This window comes from Trematomus bernacchii, unplaced genomic scaffold (genome assembly GCF_902827165.1).
Source record: "Trematomus bernacchii unplaced genomic scaffold, fTreBer1.1, whole genome shotgun sequence".
Classification (NCBI taxonomy): Eukaryota; Metazoa; Chordata; class Actinopteri; order Perciformes; family Nototheniidae; genus Trematomus; species Trematomus bernacchii.
The window spans coordinates 8,918,655-8,936,107 of NW_022987567.1; the positions used below are offsets into that span (position 1 = coordinate 8,918,655).

The 17,453-nt window shown below is 39.2% G+C and overlaps 2 long non-coding RNA genes across 4 annotated transcripts; both read right to left on the reverse strand.

The window, feature by feature from the left end:
• Positions 1-828: 828 nt before the first annotated feature.
• On the reverse strand, positions 829-2,128 carry LOC117478785. Its single transcript, XR_004555504.1, has 3 exons — positions 2,042-2,128; positions 1,065-1,138; positions 829-983 (listed from the first exon to the last, which is right to left on the reverse strand). It is a non-coding gene; the product is annotated as an uncharacterized LOC117478785 (long non-coding RNA).
• A 1,864-nt stretch (positions 2,129-3,992) lies between these two features.
• LOC117478784 lies at positions 3,993-8,738 on the reverse strand. 3 transcript variants are annotated; one of them, XR_004555503.1, is made up of 10 exons: positions 8,699-8,738; positions 8,010-8,268; positions 7,477-7,663; positions 7,121-7,386; positions 6,851-7,031; positions 5,897-5,973; positions 5,719-5,802; positions 4,732-4,963; positions 4,394-4,552; positions 3,993-4,238 (listed from the first exon to the last, which is right to left on the reverse strand). It is a non-coding gene; the product is annotated as an uncharacterized LOC117478784 (long non-coding RNA). The 3 variants fall into 3 exon arrangements; XR_004555501.1 differs by having other exon boundaries at positions 5,636-5,802; XR_004555502.1 differs by having other exon boundaries at positions 5,636-5,802; positions 8,010-8,241; positions 8,699-8,735.
• Between the last annotated feature and the right edge of the window lie 8,715 nt (positions 8,739-17,453).

Consider the following 17,453-nt stretch of genomic DNA (forward strand, 5'->3'; position numbering starts at 1 on the left):
ATAAACAGTCCCACATCTAGTGTTCGAAAAGGAGTGAGAAGAAGTATAACATATTTAATCTCACCCCCTTGTCCCTAAATGATTTATTTATAATCTAATCTGCAATAATAATAATTATTCATTATTGTTGTTATTATTATTCTGCTTTACCTGTTGATTGACATATATACATACACATATATGCACATATACATATACACACCTACATACTCACACATATACACATAGTCAAACACCTTCCCCATCCCTGTACCTCGATAAAATAATTTCTCTGTATTTCCTCTTGAACTGGTTAATGTCTGGACTTCGCTTTAGCTCCACATTCACACTGTACTTATTGCAGCAGTCTGCATAGATTTGGTACCCCTGCTGGTCTAAGAGTGAAACAAACTCATTCAGTTCAAATTCATTAAATGATGTTTGCCACCTTATATATTTATATGTAAGGCTTTACTGATGTGCCACAATAATGTCACCTATGTTATTGAAACTGTACTTTGAACACTTAAATTATATTATTAACATTTTAAACTGTATCCCCCGGTTATCTAGGCCCTTTGTTTTGTTTAATGTATACCATGTTTATCTAGGCCCTTTTTGTTTGATGTATATATGTCACACTGTAGGACTGCGGGAAACGATATTTCTGGATGTACAACATGTAGAATTATTGACAATAAAGCTGACTTTGACTTGAGTTAAAATATAAATATTGTGGCTTTCCAAGTTAACATTGATTGATATGACTGTGATTAAATCAGCATATACTTCTGCCAGGGGATGCCACCCCTCAAAATCTCCTGCCACCCTCTTGCCACCACATGAATATTTGACTAGATCCGCCCCTGGTGCTAGTCCCCAAATCTACAGAGAGTTGAATAGCAGCTAAAAGAACGAGAGGTTAATCATATTATTGCATGTGGTGCACAACGGTGTATTTACTTTCCAACAAAGGGCTCGTATGCCTCCTTCAAACGGGATTCCTGGGTTGAATAGAGAAAAGGATGGTCAAATACAGAACAATGAAATACTCAGATAAATAAACATTAAGATGTTAAAGTTACCGCTGAAGCACAGCTCCCTCAGCGTCTCCAGATTGATGTTCTCTTCACTCAACGCTACTTTGAATTCCTGTATTCTGAAATGAGACAGGAGGTGAGAACCAGTTTAATATCTGATGTATGCTGAGTACTACAATGTCAACGTACGATACATTAACAGAAATGTATTTATTTATGGGGGCAGCATTCTGTACGTTCATTGTCAGCCAGAACACATGCTGTTAGTTTGAGTGAGTTATAGACACTATAGGATGGGAAGGTTTAAAGAAGGAATTAATAACACTTACAAAATAAAACAAGATGTGCAATACACAGACACAAACAATGGTGGAAGTTTGTCTGTACCATGTGTAAATGGTGTACTTTTCCTCCACTACATGTATTTAATCCCTTTAGTTACTTCATAGATGTGGATGAATGATGTGAAATATAATCAAGTGTTAAATCAGACTTTAGTTCCACCTGGAGTAAATTCACAAGCTACCCTGCAGTATACAAAGTCATTCAAACTAGCTGCACCTTTACCAGCTTTGAGAACACTTTCATGATCAATCATTATAAAACATATCATATACATTATTCTGAAATGGACCAATCTGCACAATGACTACTTTTACTGTCGCTACTTTAACTATATTTTGATGATAATACTTTTATACTTTCACTTGAGGAACATTTTGAATGCAGGACTTTTACTTTAACAGAGTATTCCTACACTCTGGTACTTCTACTTTTACTCAAGTACAAGATCTGAGTACTTCTACTTTTACTCAAGTACAAGATATGAGTACTTCTACTTTTACTCAAGAACAAGATTTGAGTACTTCTACACTTCTGTCTGTTTTCCACCTTGTCAGATAATGGAGCTAGCTGGATATGCTAACTAACTGTTAGCCTTAAGTACGGTGTGTCAGCTGATGTGCTAACAGGGAGCTAGCCTACCTAGCTACATGACACGATGAAGTTGCAGTGTTTGTTACCGTTATCTTTGTTTTTATCTTGACATAGATCACATGAGGATTCAAACATGTATTATCTTTGCATGTATAGAGAGGCGAAGTCCCACCCTTTCCGGGGGACCTCCATGGGACCTTATTTCGGAAAAATACAATAATATTGTCCAGCTGCAGCCGCAGCAAGTACACGACACGCCCCCTGCACGACACTACAGTGGCTGAGAGACACGTACATGGCAGATTAAAAACGAATTGCCAAATGTTATTGTAGCATTTTAAGCAACTATTAGGCAAATTAATTAATAACCTAGTCTATCCGTTTGGGACACAACAGTATATGACTTTAAGCACAAATCATTTTGTCTAATTAATACATTAAAACAAAAAGGGGGCTTAGTAAACTTTATTGTTATTTTTTAGTACATATAAAATAGGTAATAATGAGATCATCTATTAATTATGTTTGTCTAACTGCTACACATGTATTTATACATAAATGTAGATATTTATGAACATCTAAATATAGTTGTTAAAGGTTTTATGATATAAATAATCACATCATGGGGTCATTAAAGTTTCAAACAGGTTCATGTAAGGTAGGCCTACTATAACATGATAACATGATTTAAAGGGCCCATGTCTTGGCCATTTCTACTGATATAGATTTATATTGTGCAATTTTCCAAACTCACATAGGTTTCTCATACAGCATCTCTGTAAAGTATGTGTATTCACTCTCTCCCCCCTCCCTGTGACCCCAGTGTGCTCCGATTGGTCAGCTCGGCCACTCTGTTCTGATTAGTCAACCACCAGAGAGGCTCCGCCCATGTCTACCACAGTGCTTTTTTCGGCTCTGAGCGGAACATCAGTTTTACAATGGCGTCGGTACAGCCGTATATGTTTGAACCGGAGTCCGATCCTGAAAGTGAGACAGACCAACGTGATAGACCTGATCCACCGTCCCAAACTATACTAGAGCAGACGGTTTCACAGTGGAAAGTTTTTATTTAGTATCGCTCGCCTCTTAGGAGCATTATTTTCATATCTGTCACTCTTTGGATAGTGGTGATATTTTTACTTTAAATTATACAATATTATAGTACTTACAAAAAAAACATGTGCATAAATGTTGCCTCCATCATAGCACTGACATTTTAGAAAATATATATTGGTATTGAATAAAGTACCACAAACAAGATCTAGTCTGCTTAATTTCATTGCGGCAGGGTTCTTAAGAAATGACTTTAGATTGTAACCGAAGTGGTGGGTACATTTTTTGTATTGCTGTTTGGGTGACTAACGTGTGGCACTAATGTTCCTGCTGTAGTGGAACTTTGAATTTCGGTTTCGATGACCAATTCCAAAAGATATGTCTTTATTTTTCTTTGCATATATCAGTGTGTCACATCACACTTGGTTAGCTGACAGTTACAACATTGCTAGCTAGCTGAAAACACCAACAGTAGCACACATTATATGCCAAGATATACACCATACATATTTGTCAAGTCAATAGACTATTATATGCCCTTTTATTTCTTCCCTAGTAATTGAATGTTTATTTTGTAAACCTTGCCATAGTTGGTTTAATTGCTAAACGTGTTATGTAACAAATATCTTACCTTCCTATAGGTTGTAACACGAATGAACCAAGTCCCAGCACCTATTATGTGCATGGTACACCACCCAGGACTAGAGCCAAACTGTCTCAACCCATACACCCTGCAGAACCTCCTTAATATTTACAGATTTGATTATGGACCTTTGAGGCGTAGAACGGAAGAAGAGTAATTTATTCTTACCTGTAATAATAAACTACTACTGTGTTTGATGAAAAATCAAATCATGGTTTGCTATATATGAATGATATGTTATAGGAGCAAATAATTCAGGGAAGAAAGGCTACTAAGTATTTCCATCAAACTTTATTTTTAGATATGTACAAAATGAACATGTGTAAATATACATATATATACTGTATATCATCCATTCCTCCCCTTATAGGCGTTTTCGGCATCTTGCCTATCGCAGCTTTGTAAGCTGGTGCTGGGGCTTTTTAGGACGAGGCATCAGAGTGGTCATCCCGCCAGGAGTTTGCTGATCGAGGGCCTGTCAAATTGAGTTGACAGGTCCTTTGGGATGGGGATTGTATTCATCTCATCCACAAAGGGTGTTGGGTCCTCAAAGACTTCCTCAAACACAAGCCTCATCACCACGTACACTGAAAAATATAGCATTCATATAATAATTTATTATTTTAATTCACTTATTTTATTTCATGTAACACTTTCATTGTACATATAATTCAGTGTGGCTATAATCATTTAAAATGTAAGTTATGTTAGTAAAAAAAAAAATATATATTTCACAACTTACTGTATGTAGGGTCGTTCTTTGCACAACATTCCCATGAAGGGGAAAACCACATTTTTGGGGGCAAAACGCAGAATCAAGCTGTGGAAGGACTCCAGGGATGAGGTCTGGTAGTGATGGCTTAGCTTTTGCACATCTTTGAGTGTGTCTTTGTTATTGACCCTTGAGTAAAATTACAAAAACATTAGGTAAATCACCAGCCCATTAGAACATTACAACAATAATTTGCCAAAACAACAATGTTATATTTACATTCAATATTGTTGATCTTATGAAGGAAGGGAAGTGTTTTTAAATTTTTCACTTGTTATTTCCAATTGTTTTATACATATTGAACTTACCAGGTTTTAGCCATTTATTTGCATCGCTTGAGGCTCTTTCAGGATGTGAACACTTGGGGAATAGGGGGTCATCATGCACGTGAATGTTTTGTAGGTGGTTGACCACTGAGTGCCACCTTCTCCGTCCCCGAGGTTGTGCTCGTCGCACTCCAGTATACATGGTTTTTTATGCTGTGCGGCCACCTCTTCAACACCTTGCAGTCCTTGTTCTGTGAAAGTTTCTTGGACAAACCTGATAAAAAAAAAAGCACATGCACAAGTGAATATTCAAGCCATAGTGTGGAAATGAAGTGCTGTGATAGACCACATTCAAGATTCAAGGGTGTGGTGGACATTCCACACTTAATATCATCAACCATAACATACATATGATAATTGCCTGACAATGGTCAGTGCGACACCCTTCTGCCTGAAAACATTTCATAGCCAGGAAACCACCATACATATTCATATACACATCACTGTACATTCCCATTTTAACCCTCCTGTTACATTCAGGGTCAAATTGACCCGTTTGAAAGTTTGAAAATCTACGAAAAATACTTTCAAGTATTTTTTTTGTATGAAACTTCTTCTCCTTACCTTAACACAGAGACACACAGAGACACACAGAGACACACAGAGACACACACACACACACCTAAGATTTGTGAGTGAAATTTAATTTACAATGACAAAAGGTGCTGTGATCAAGTGGTCTGGCAGACAGTTTACAATAACAGAGTAAAGAGCAGATTAGAGGGCCAAATTGTAGGGGATATCATTAATGTATCCAGGCATTATGTCATGTCTGCTGCTGATTAGAAGCTCAGGATAAATTGCATAGTAAAACAAAGGAATATCTTAACAAAGGACAGTGTCTCTGATTTGGTATTCTTCCATTACAACATATAGGGATAAATACCTTTTTCAAAGTGCCACACATCATAGAATTGTTCTATGTTGCGTTCCCTCAGAAACTTCTGGATCTGTCACAATGTACTCAACCGCCAAATCGTTTGACTCCAGATGATCTAGGCGTCTTTTGAGTCCCTCCTTTTCCATGTGGTAACTACCACCTACTTCATTGCTCTGTTGGTGAATAAGAAATAGGGCATAAATACACTGAAACATGCATCAACAGCCAGCAAGCCTAAAATGATAACACCCAGAAAGAGAATCACACCTGAACAAGCTGGAAGTCCACAATGGTATTGCTTCCCAGGTGCATGAGTGTGTAGCTCCCGAACTTGGCTGAGTGCCCTGAAGAAAATATAATACAGGAGGTTTCAAGGCTTTTCAACAGAATTTCAATGGATAAGTTAGATTAATTGTAATATACACCAGTAACTCTGGCACTTATGGCGCGTTTCCACTACAGCGCGGAGCACGGTTTAAGAGGGCTGTGACGTCAGCGGCCCGTCTTTGGTTGCGTTTCCACTTGGCCTAGTACCGGCCGGCGGGTCCGAATTCACAGTTTTTCTGGCCACATAAAATCGTGGGTCTAGGGCCAGAGACAACGAGGCTGAGTCGGGCTGAGTATGCTAAACTAGAGAGAGAATCGCTGGCAAGGGGGGTACAACTACAACAAGATGGACATATTTGACCGTGATTTAATTGTAATACACGTTTCAAAATGATGCCGAAGTAACAACATACTGATACCGGTTAGTAAAAACCATGAATTAATGCTTTGGCAAGTCTGCAGACAGACGGCAGGCGAAAAACCTTTTAAAATGCGTGTTTTCTAAATGGAGATTGGCTAAGCTAACGCAGTATATGCTCCGACCGTCCACACTCACAACGGCCTATACAGACATAAATAAAGCAGCGACTGTATTCACCATGACACAGGCAGTCTGTGGTTTGTACTTGTTTAACTTTTGTCTAGTTTCTGAACAGATATGAGGAGCTGTGAGCTCTGAGTGCTAACAGCTAACGGCTGTGTTGTTTTTCCTGTGGTTCTCTGAAGATCACGTCACGGCTCCGCCTACACTGCGTTACTATAGATACTACCCCAGTTCCTAAACTGTAATGGAAATGCGCCATAAAGTGAGCCAGTCCTAACGAGGCCCAGCCATACCGAGCGGGGCCGTGTAGTGGAAACGCGCCATAAACTGTCTTGTCTGTTTCTGCTTACCTGGAGAGTCTGCTCTCATATCTCCTCCAACTGTGACCTTTCCCCCCTGGTGTTGTAGTTGCTGGCAACAATGCAGCTGATCAGTCTTCCACTTGTGGATAATAGCAGGCTCCAGGTAATTCCTAGCATGCCTCCTGAAGGTCTCATACTGGAAGATCTCCAGTTGCATGGCTCTGCATATCTATGAATAAATAGAAAAACAGGAAACGTTTTTGAAAAAGTCCACTGCTGTCAATTTTCATATGCTATGGATGTTAGATGGTAAAATACCTTTTGTGGTTGGAAGAAGGAAGCCCCAGTGAAGTATGTATTATTGTAAGTTGCCAACCGGGGTACTTCCGATGATGGGCTGGCTCTCCCATTGTCTGAAGTAACTGCAGTTTGGACAACGCTGTGTGAACGCCACAGAAGTCCCAATTTTTCGGTTTTGGACATCACAGTCTGTGTTACACACCGGACATTTTTCAAACAGCTGTCCGAGGCAGCTTTCAAAAACAATGTAGTTTGCGTCACTGTGCGTGGATCGTGTCTGAAGTCTAATGTAACAAAACAAAATTAACAATACATGTTAGATTTCAACTCTGAAAAACAGTAATAGTAATGTGTACCAAATATACCAAACTTACGATACGTCAGATTCTTCTACAGTATCATCAGGGTGGTAAGTCGAAGTCTCTCCTTGTTCCTCCTCCAACTCCAGTCGAGGTCTTTTGCTAGGTCCCAATCCTGAGCCCTTTATTGGTGTAGAGGCTAAGGGGAATTCTGGGTCGGTGGAAGTGCCAACATTTTGTAAAGACACTGTGGCCTGGATGCCTGTTAATAAAAAGGGAAAAGTGCATAAATACTTTGTACATTATATAATACACTAATACATTGTAAAAGGCCAACAACTTTGTGTACATCTGACAGATTAATTCATGAAATATTTAGAAGAAACTACAAACAACACTGTATTTTCTGTAGTCCACATAACAGTATTTCTGTGATTTAAAAAAACAGGGAGGGATAGGCCTACAATAATATCAAATAAAGTTTTATTTATAGAGCACATTTAAAAACGATTTTTGGTCGAGCCAAAGTGCTGTACATGTAATAAAAGCACAATTAAGGTAATGTATCTCAAATGAAAAAAACAGTCAATGTCAGTGTTATGGTCTACCTTTGCTCCTCACGTGTGCCGACTTCAGTGTTCCCCGGGACAACTGTGTAGCAACTGACACTTTCAATTGCACTGTCTGTGTTCCCACAGGCTGTGCCTCAGTCCTCTGTAGAGTTCCCACAGACCGTGTCTCAGCCCTCTGTTGAGTTCCCACAGAAACAGTCTGTGTACGGTCTGTTTGGCATCCGACTGTACTGGAGCGGTGGTTACCGGGGTCCTGCTTTGATGTACTCTTACCGGGGTCCTGCTTTGATGTACTCTAAGAAAGATACACATAACATTCATAAAATTAATTTTGTATCCGATGAAAACAGTCAATTTCCTAAAAGCAACACTTTCTGGGAGACATTCCTAACGAAATGAAGTGTAAATCACAAAATATTATTGAAACTTAGTTGTTTTATGTTCGTCAGCTTGCCAGCTGGATTACAATGCTAACCTACGTTTGCTAGTTGTTCAGTGTAATATGCTATACTATACTATGAACAACAGATAGTGGTTCATATATTAGGCTATCACGAACATGTTTACAATTGGAATCTTATACGGTAGTATACAATGTTTTCCCGAGCAAACTCATGTCTAGCTCTTAGTAGCCTTGTTGTTTAGCTCGGTAGCACGTTTACACATTTAAACAGTCGTGGTAGATACCTTGTTTGATAAATACACAAATAACAATGCAAACTTACAGGTTGTGTACCCGAATTTTCCCGTGGTCCAAACCGTCCAAACAAACTAGGAATAGCATCGTCCTTCATTTTCAAAAGCTGTGCATATCCGGCCTCAAACTGGGTAATGTTTTTGAAGCTTTCGTCTGTGAAGTGCCGCGCACACAGAAACGTTCTTCGAACCTCTGAAGGAACATTGTTAAACAGAAATGTCAACCACTGACTTCGTCGTGGTTCTTGCGTCGGTAGGAGAAACAGCTCAGATTTCCCCTCACATTTCAGGAAACAGGTCCTTGGCTTTGGCATGACTGGATCGATTGTGAACTGAACCAGAGCTTCCAACAGTACTACACATGGCGGCGTGCGTTGGCGGTGGGCGTGTCTTGAGATTGGGGAGTGAGCAACGCGACCAACAACCAATCACATGAATCTCCCGTGTCTCTCCCCAAGGGCTGGAAAATGGAAGAAGTGACCAGAAAGTCGGGTTTGTCAGCTGGAAAAAGCGATGTCTATTATTTTAGATACGAAACGAACGGGGGGCTTGCAAAACTTTTAGCTGCACAGGGCCGGCTAAAATGATTGGTCGTGCTTTTTACAGTATTACGGCTTCCACAGATGACATTTTTTTATGGATTTTTTGTCAAAGCATTTAAGATATTCATTGTTAAGAGCATTCCATGGAATATAACAAAAAGTGTATCTCGAGCCGGTTTCTCAAACTTACCTACCCTACCTTTAACCTATAATAATACATGATAAAATATGTCTTGATTATATTTTGTAGTGTTCTGAATCTTCTAGAAGTATGTTTTAGCATCTGAATAGAGCCATCACAATGTGTCTACAATGTGCCTCTCACACTTGACCACACCCCAAACTAATGGCACACACATTTCAGGGTATTGTTTTGTTATGAATGCTTAGTAAACAGTTTTAAGAAGCCATGGTATTAAATCCAACTAACTGTGAATTTAGTTAACATTTTTTAAGGAACGTCTGGTGGCTGCAGAATCACCCCCCGGTGGCACCAGCAGTGGCACCAGCAGTGAAACCTTGACCAGCACCACTGAGGAGTCCTTCCACTCTGATGCTGAGCCCTGCACCCCCCTGGCAGAATCCACCATCTGCACCACACCGGCAGAAGTATAAAGTTGCAGGATTAGTCTCAAGTACTTCAACATTGTCCTTAAGTACTGTCTACCGCTGTTCTTTGTTCAAGATTGAAATGTAAATGTGCAAGACGGTTTTCTGCCCCTCTATTCACATGTAGCCTTTCATACAAGATGGTTTCTTCATTCTCGAACTGTTGTGGAGCAGAAGTATAAAGTTGCAGGATTAGTCTCAAGTACTTCAACAGTGTCCTTAAGTACAGTGTCTAAGTACATGAGATACTGTCTACCGCTGTTCATTTACCTATTGTGAGTCGCCTCGGATAAAAGCATCACATGGAAATGGAAATTTAGCAAGAAGTGGCCATTATGACATTACATACATTACTACATTGCTGACTCTAATAAACGACACACCCGCCAGAACACTGCGATCATCAGATGCAGGTCTTTTAACTGTGATTTTATAGTATGTCTGCACTTTATGTGCTCATTTCATCATTCATGTATTTTATATTCTACTAAAACTGAATCAAACCATAAACAAGGTGGCCTGTTGGGATTACAATATATATATATAATATATCTGCATTATTTTATCCCACTTTATGCTTTGCTCTTGCTGCTTGTTTTACACTGATTTGATGTCTTATTTGTTACTGATGTAAAGCACTTTGAACTGCAATATGAATCTGTGTATGAAAGGTGCTATACAAATAAAGTTATTATTATTATTCAGATGGATGTTTCTGCCCCTCTGTTCATTCTCCCATTATCCTCCTCAATCTGCCTAGAAGTATTTTAATGTTGTAGCTGTTACTATAACCAATACTAATGCTAGGGCTGCAACTGACAGTTATGTAGGCACATTGTTATTGTTTCTTATCGCTGTTTGATTAAAAGAATAAACACAAATAGCAGGATAGGCAATGCAAAACTTTATTTCGTACCTTCATACACACATAACACAACATTAGAATGAGCTTTTATCAACGCCTACATGATGATGACCTGTCAACATGACAGGAAAATCCACATGACATTAATACAGAGCGGGCAGAACCCAAATCTGCATTCAAAGAATACACTTTACCAAAGCTTGAGAAAAATATCACAACACAACCCCTTTATGAGCCAAACCACCATGAGAGAAAAAGATGGTGCTATATCTTATCCCACTGAAAAGGCACTGCACCGATACTGTTAAAATATTGGCATAGTTCATCCCTGTGATGCTTGGCTCGAGCTGGCTTATTGGTGGTGGGTGGCAGGGTGGCTTGCCGTAGCAACATTTCTGAAATCTGGCATTTCATTTAACTCCAGCTCTCGACACAGGTTCGGGAAAGCCCCATGAGCTTCTCGCTGTAGTTTCCATGATTTCACCCATTTAGTGCGGTTTCTCCTAATTCTTCGCTTCGGCCTTGTGTGTCTGGGCCTTAGACCACTGCAACTCCCTCCTGGCTGGTCTACCTGCATGTGCCATCCGACCTCTGCAGCTCATCCAGAATGCAGCGGCTCGTCTGGTCTTCAACCTTCCTAAATGTTCCCACACCAAACCGCTCCTCCGCTCCCTGCACTGGCTTCCAGTAATGGATCTGGCACTTCCTACATCCAGGACATGGTTAAACCACACACCCCAGCACGTGCACTCCGCTCTGCATCGGCCAAACGGCTCGCTGCACCCGCACTGCGAGGGGGACCCAAGTTCCATCAGCAAAAACACGTTGGTTTGCTATCCTGGCTCCAAAATGGTGGAATGAGCTCCCCATTGACATCAGGACAGCAGATAGCTTACACATACGGCGCAGACTGAAAACTCATCTCTTTCGACTCCACTTGGAGCGAGAGAATTACTAACAAAGCACGTATATACTAACAAAGGACTGGCTTATCTAAAGCAAGTTGAGTAGCACTTGAAATGTTTTGGCTCTATGAAACCTGATGTACTGATATGATTCTGTTTTCTTCAAGTTTGTATCTTCTTGGTCGAATGCACTTATTGGAAGTCGCTTTGGATAAAAGCGTCAGCTAAATGAAATGTAGTTGCCATAAGACTGATATAGTTGTACTTTTTGAGTACTCCTCTGTCAAAGTCCCCTCCTGAGAACAAATATGCCTGTCTCTCTGCTATATGTGATAAGCGATAAAAAAGCTTTTAACCATAAATTCTTAGGAAGACTGATATGTTTTGACTCAGTACTAGTTAGAGTTAGACTACTAGCACATACTATAAAATAATTTTACTGTACACTTTCTGAGTAATCCTCTGTCAAATCCCATCCTGAGTACAAGAACAAGTGTTTTACTATTATCTATGAAGAGGGATACAATGAGTATTTGCCATCCATTCTTAATGAGACTGATACTGTTGGACCGGTTAGACTACTTCCAAAAATACATTGAAGTACTTTTACTGTGTCCTTTGTGAGTAAGTCCCCCTTTGAGTACAACAACAAGCTACCTCTCTTTGATGAGGAATAAAACATATTTTTTGCCATAAGTTCCTCATAAGACTGATATAGTTGGAATCAGTTGGAATTAGACAACTATCACACATACTATGAAATACTTTTACTGTGTACTTTGTGAGTAATCCTCTGTCAAAGTCCCCTCCTGAATCAGAATACATTAGAGCCAAAGACAGCTTGAGGTCATGAATGCCTGTCTTTCTGCTATGTGTGAATGAGACTGATCCTGTTGGACTGGTCAGAATGTGAGAATTACGAACCTTGCCACTCAAATATTCTGCTATGTTTGAACCTCAGGGCAGGGATATTTAAATATGAATTATTCAACATGACCTGGTGCTCTCACAACAATCTTTTAGGCCTGTGCACGACCAGCACACACCTCTCCTCCCTCTCTCTCTGTGTGTGTGTGTGTGTGTGTGTGTGTGTGTGTGTGTGTGTGTGTGTGTGTGTGTGTGTGTGTGTGTGTGTGTGTGTGTGTGTGTGTGTGTGTGTGTGTGGTGTGTGTGTGTGTGTGTGTGTGTGTGTGTGTGTGTGTGTCTGTGTCTCTGTGTCTGTGTGTCTGTGTCTCTGTGTGTGTGTGTGTGTGTGTGTGTGTGTGTGTGTGTGTGTGTGTGTGTGTGTGTGTGTGTGTGTGTGTGTGTGTGTGTGTGTGTGTGTGTGTGTGTGTGTGTGTGTGTGTGTGTGTGTGTGTGTGTGTGTGTCTGTGTCTGTGTCTCTGTGTCTGTGTCTCTGTGTGTGTGTCTCTGTGTCTCTGTGTGTGTGTGTCTGTGAGGTCAAAGTGAAGTATGAAAGTACGGTATGGTCATCCTGAAATAATGCATTAACAAGATTGGTAATGACCTTCAGGTCAAATCAAATCAAATCAGGTTTTATTTATATAGCACATTTAAAAGCGATTTTTGGTCGAGCCAAAGTGCTGTACATGTAATAAAAACACATTACTACAATCACAATAAACGACAATAAGTTACAACAGATATATATAAAAAACAAAATTAAAATAAAAACACAAGGAAAAGTCAGGAGTCGTGCTCCGCTCTAACTAGAAAGCGTGTTCGGATCAGGGGAGCACAGGTTCAAACCCCACTACAGTCAGCATGTCGTTGTGTCCCACTTCACCCCAAATTGCTCCTGTGGGGATTGTCCACAGTATTGAGTATGTAAGTCACTTTGGATGAAAGCGTCTATCAAGTAACACGTAATGTAATGTTGACTAACTTATAACGAGCAAAACATTCCGGTTTTTAACATATATTATACAATTCCGCCTTTCTTTTCCGCCTTGAATAAACATGTATTACATTTTGCAAACATGAAAAAAACACATCAGTTTTACACATTTTTAAACACCTTAATTCCTGAATGACAACTTCGCTGTTTTCTTTTCATAATGCCCTCTTTTGAATTCATGTAATGAACACTGTGCCTTTTTGTGATGTATGGAAATAATTGTTTAATAAAGTTGAAAAAAAACACTAACTTTTCTCAACTCTTCTTCAGACTGTGTTTCATCAGAACATGCATCACACCATTACTTGTATAAAGACTCTCTTTGCACTATTTCTATCCTATTTTATTTGTATTTACTTGCACAATTTGAACTGTTTTATTGTGTTGTATTGTTGGAGGAAAATGTGACCTAAGATTTTCATTTATCAATTTAAACTGTAACTATGTGCAAATGACAATAAAAGCCTTGAAACTTGAATCTTAAAAACATCTCAGGGTCTACCGCGCTCTCTAGTGGGCGAATGAGGAACTGAACACACAGTGGTGGCTCAGTCCGTAGGGGCTTGGCCTGGGAACCGGAACGACTACCGAGGTGCCCCTGAGCAAGGCGCTGGATTGTTCCACAATGAAAATGATCTATTTCACAGACTCAAATTAAGTACCATATATCTTCAGAATATATACTGCCATACTTCAGAAGGACCGAATCACTCTTGAGTAGAATTAAGACTCAGGTGTCGTCGGCACTGTCTGTAAAATAAAAAGTCAAAATGGCAAAAGAACATTTCAAAAAGAACATCTCATAAGTAAGGAAATCAAATTATCAAAGGCTAATGATATAAAAAAATATCGAATAAAAATTGGCAGTAATAATACAAAATAATAAATAAATAAAAAACAGATAGCCTATTGTTGTACATTATGTGCATTAATGTAATGCATCGAGTCTGCGCTGTGGCTGAGGTAAAGTGGTATTGTGGTATAATTATCACTGGTAATGAAGGTAGATGAGTAGTAACACATTACATGTCGCTTCTTTGGCTTTAAGAAGGATAGGATAAGTTAAATATATGTTGAACAGTAGAACCGCCCATGCTGTCACTGGATCTGTCACAGGACCACAGTGTTGTTGTGAAGACGAAAGTGAGAGGAGGACTTCTCTCTGGACAATTCTTCATTTGGAAACAGTTAAAGTAATACACCACCACCTGCTTAGTCATGACTACTGCGTTCAAAAACAGGTTGGACACATCTAAAGGTGTGTTTTAGCATGATGTGCATGTGCTTGACATTCACAAACTGCTGCTACATCATTTATTGTAGCCACTAGCATCCTAACTGCTAACTGACAATAACTTCACTGGTTAGCTAGCAGCAGCTCAGCTAATCAGACAAAAGACAATTTTAGAGCAATACATGCAAAGATAATACATGTGTGCATCCTCATGTGATCTAAATGTAATGTCAAGATACAAAGATAACGGTAACACACTGCAACTTCATCGTGTCATGTAGCTAGGTAGGCTAGCTAGCTCCCTGTTAGCACATCAGCTGACACACCCAGAGCCGTATAATTAGAATTCTATGTATGGCGCTGGACACACCGTACTCCCTACGGCTAACAGTTAGTTAGCATATCCAGCTAGCTCCATTATCTGACAAGGTGGCAAACAGACAGAAGTGTAGAAGTACTCATATCTTGTACTTGAGTCAAAGTAGAAGTTGTACTTGAGTAAAAGTAGAAGTACCCAGATCTTGTACTTGAGTAAAAGTAGAAGTACTCAGATCTTGTACTTGAGTAAAAGTAGAAATACTCAGATCTTGTACTTGAGTAAAAGTAGAAGTACTCAGATATAGTACTTGAGTAAAAGTAGAAGTACTCAGATCTTGTACTTGAGTAAAAGTAGAAGTATTCAGATCTTGTATTTGAGTAAAAGTAGAAGTATTCAGATCTTGTACTTGAGTAAAAGTAGAAGTACTCAGATCGTGTACTTGAGTAAAAGTAGAAGTACTCAGATCTTGTACTCTAGTAAAAGTAGAAGTACCAGAGTGTAGGAATACTCTGTTACAGTAAAAGTCCTGCATTCAAAATGTTCCTCAAGTCAAAGTAGAAAAGTATTATCATCAAAATATAGTGAAAGTAGCGACAGTAAAAGTAGTCATTGTGCAGATTGGTCCATTTCAGAATAATATATATGATATGTTTTATAATGATTGATCATGAAAGTGTTCTCAAAGCTGGTAAAGGTGCAGCCAGTTTGAATGACTTTGTATACTGCAGGGTAGCTTGTGGATTTACTCCAGGTGGAACTAAAGTCTGATTTAACACTTGATTATATTTCACATCATGAATCCACATCTGTAAAGTAACTAAAGGGATTAAATACATGTAGTGGAGTAAAACTTCCGTCGTTGTTTGTGTCTGTGTATTGCACGTCTTATTTTATGTTGTAAGTGTTATTAATTCCTTCTTTAAGCCTTGTGCCCTCCTCGGGCATTTTTGCACAGCTTTTGGCATGGATTTTTGCAAGAAGTCTTCTTTTGAGACACATTTTTTAAATCCAATGTCGTTTACTCTTACATGTTTTGTATACTCTCGTGATGCATTTTGCACCCTCTGGACACCTTCGTGGCAAAAATGTACACGCCCCAAAAAACTGCTATTAAATCATCATACATCAATATTACTTACTACTTTATTTTCATGAATCACTTAAAGGTAGGGTAGGTAAGTTTCTGTTATATTCCATGGAATGCTCTTAACATCCCGATAGCAATGAATATCTGAAGTGCTTTGACAAAAAATCCATAAAAAAAATGTCATCTGTGGAAGCCGTAGTACTGTAAAAAGTACGACCAATCATTTGAGCTGGTTTCTCCAAAATTACCTAACCCACCTTTAAGTATTATAAAACATGACTATATTCAAAGAGGAGAGGTGTGCAGGTTTGAAAAGAGGCAACATGTCGTGCAGGATTCAGTGTCAGTGGGGGTCCCGGGCCTTGTTATATATAAGATAAGATAAGATAAGAAGTACTTTATTGATCCCAATTTGGGAAATGTTTGCATTGCAGCAGCATAAAAAGACAAGGCATTGTACATTAGAGAAACTAAAAGACTAGAAATAAACAATCCAAAATGTAAACGTCTCAAATTGAAATAAAATAGCATTAAAAAAGTAAAATATATACATGTTGAAATACAAATTAACAGTAACAAAATATAAAGCAGGATTGTAATGGCAATTGTACTTGTTCCAATGTCCTATATCCTTTGCCATTACTTCACAGGAGGGTTTAGAGCAGGGGTGTCAAACTCAAATACACAGTGGGCCAAAATAAAAACTCAAAACTACCAAACATTCAATCATTTTCTGGATTTTAACCCTTTAAATGCCTGTTTAATTATTTGTATTATTTATTACAAAAACACACAAAACCTCAATTATTTTCCATATAATAATTAGTAGGGGGATGGGGCTTTGGTGGCTATTATGGCGCATTTCCACTGCAGTGCGTAGCACGGTTTAAGCGGGCCAACAACCGGGCTGAATATGCTAAACTAGTGACGTGAGTGGCTACAACTACAACACAATGACCATATTTTACCGTGATTTAATTGTAATACACGTTTCAAAATGATGCCAAAGTAACAACATACTGATACCGGTTAGTAAAAACCATGAATTAATGCTTTGACAAGTCTGCAGACAGACGGCAGGCGAAAAACCTTTAAAATGCGTGTTTTCTGAATGGAGATCGGCTAAGCTAACGCAGTATATGCTCCGACCGTCCACACTCACAACAACGGCCTACAGACATAAATAAACCAGCGACTGTATTCTCCATGACACAGGCAGTCTGTGGTTTGTACTTGTTTAACTGTTGTCTAGTTTCTGAACAGATATGAGGAGCTGTGAGCATCAACGGCTGATGTTCGGTTTTGTGTTTCGCATTGAAGATGATG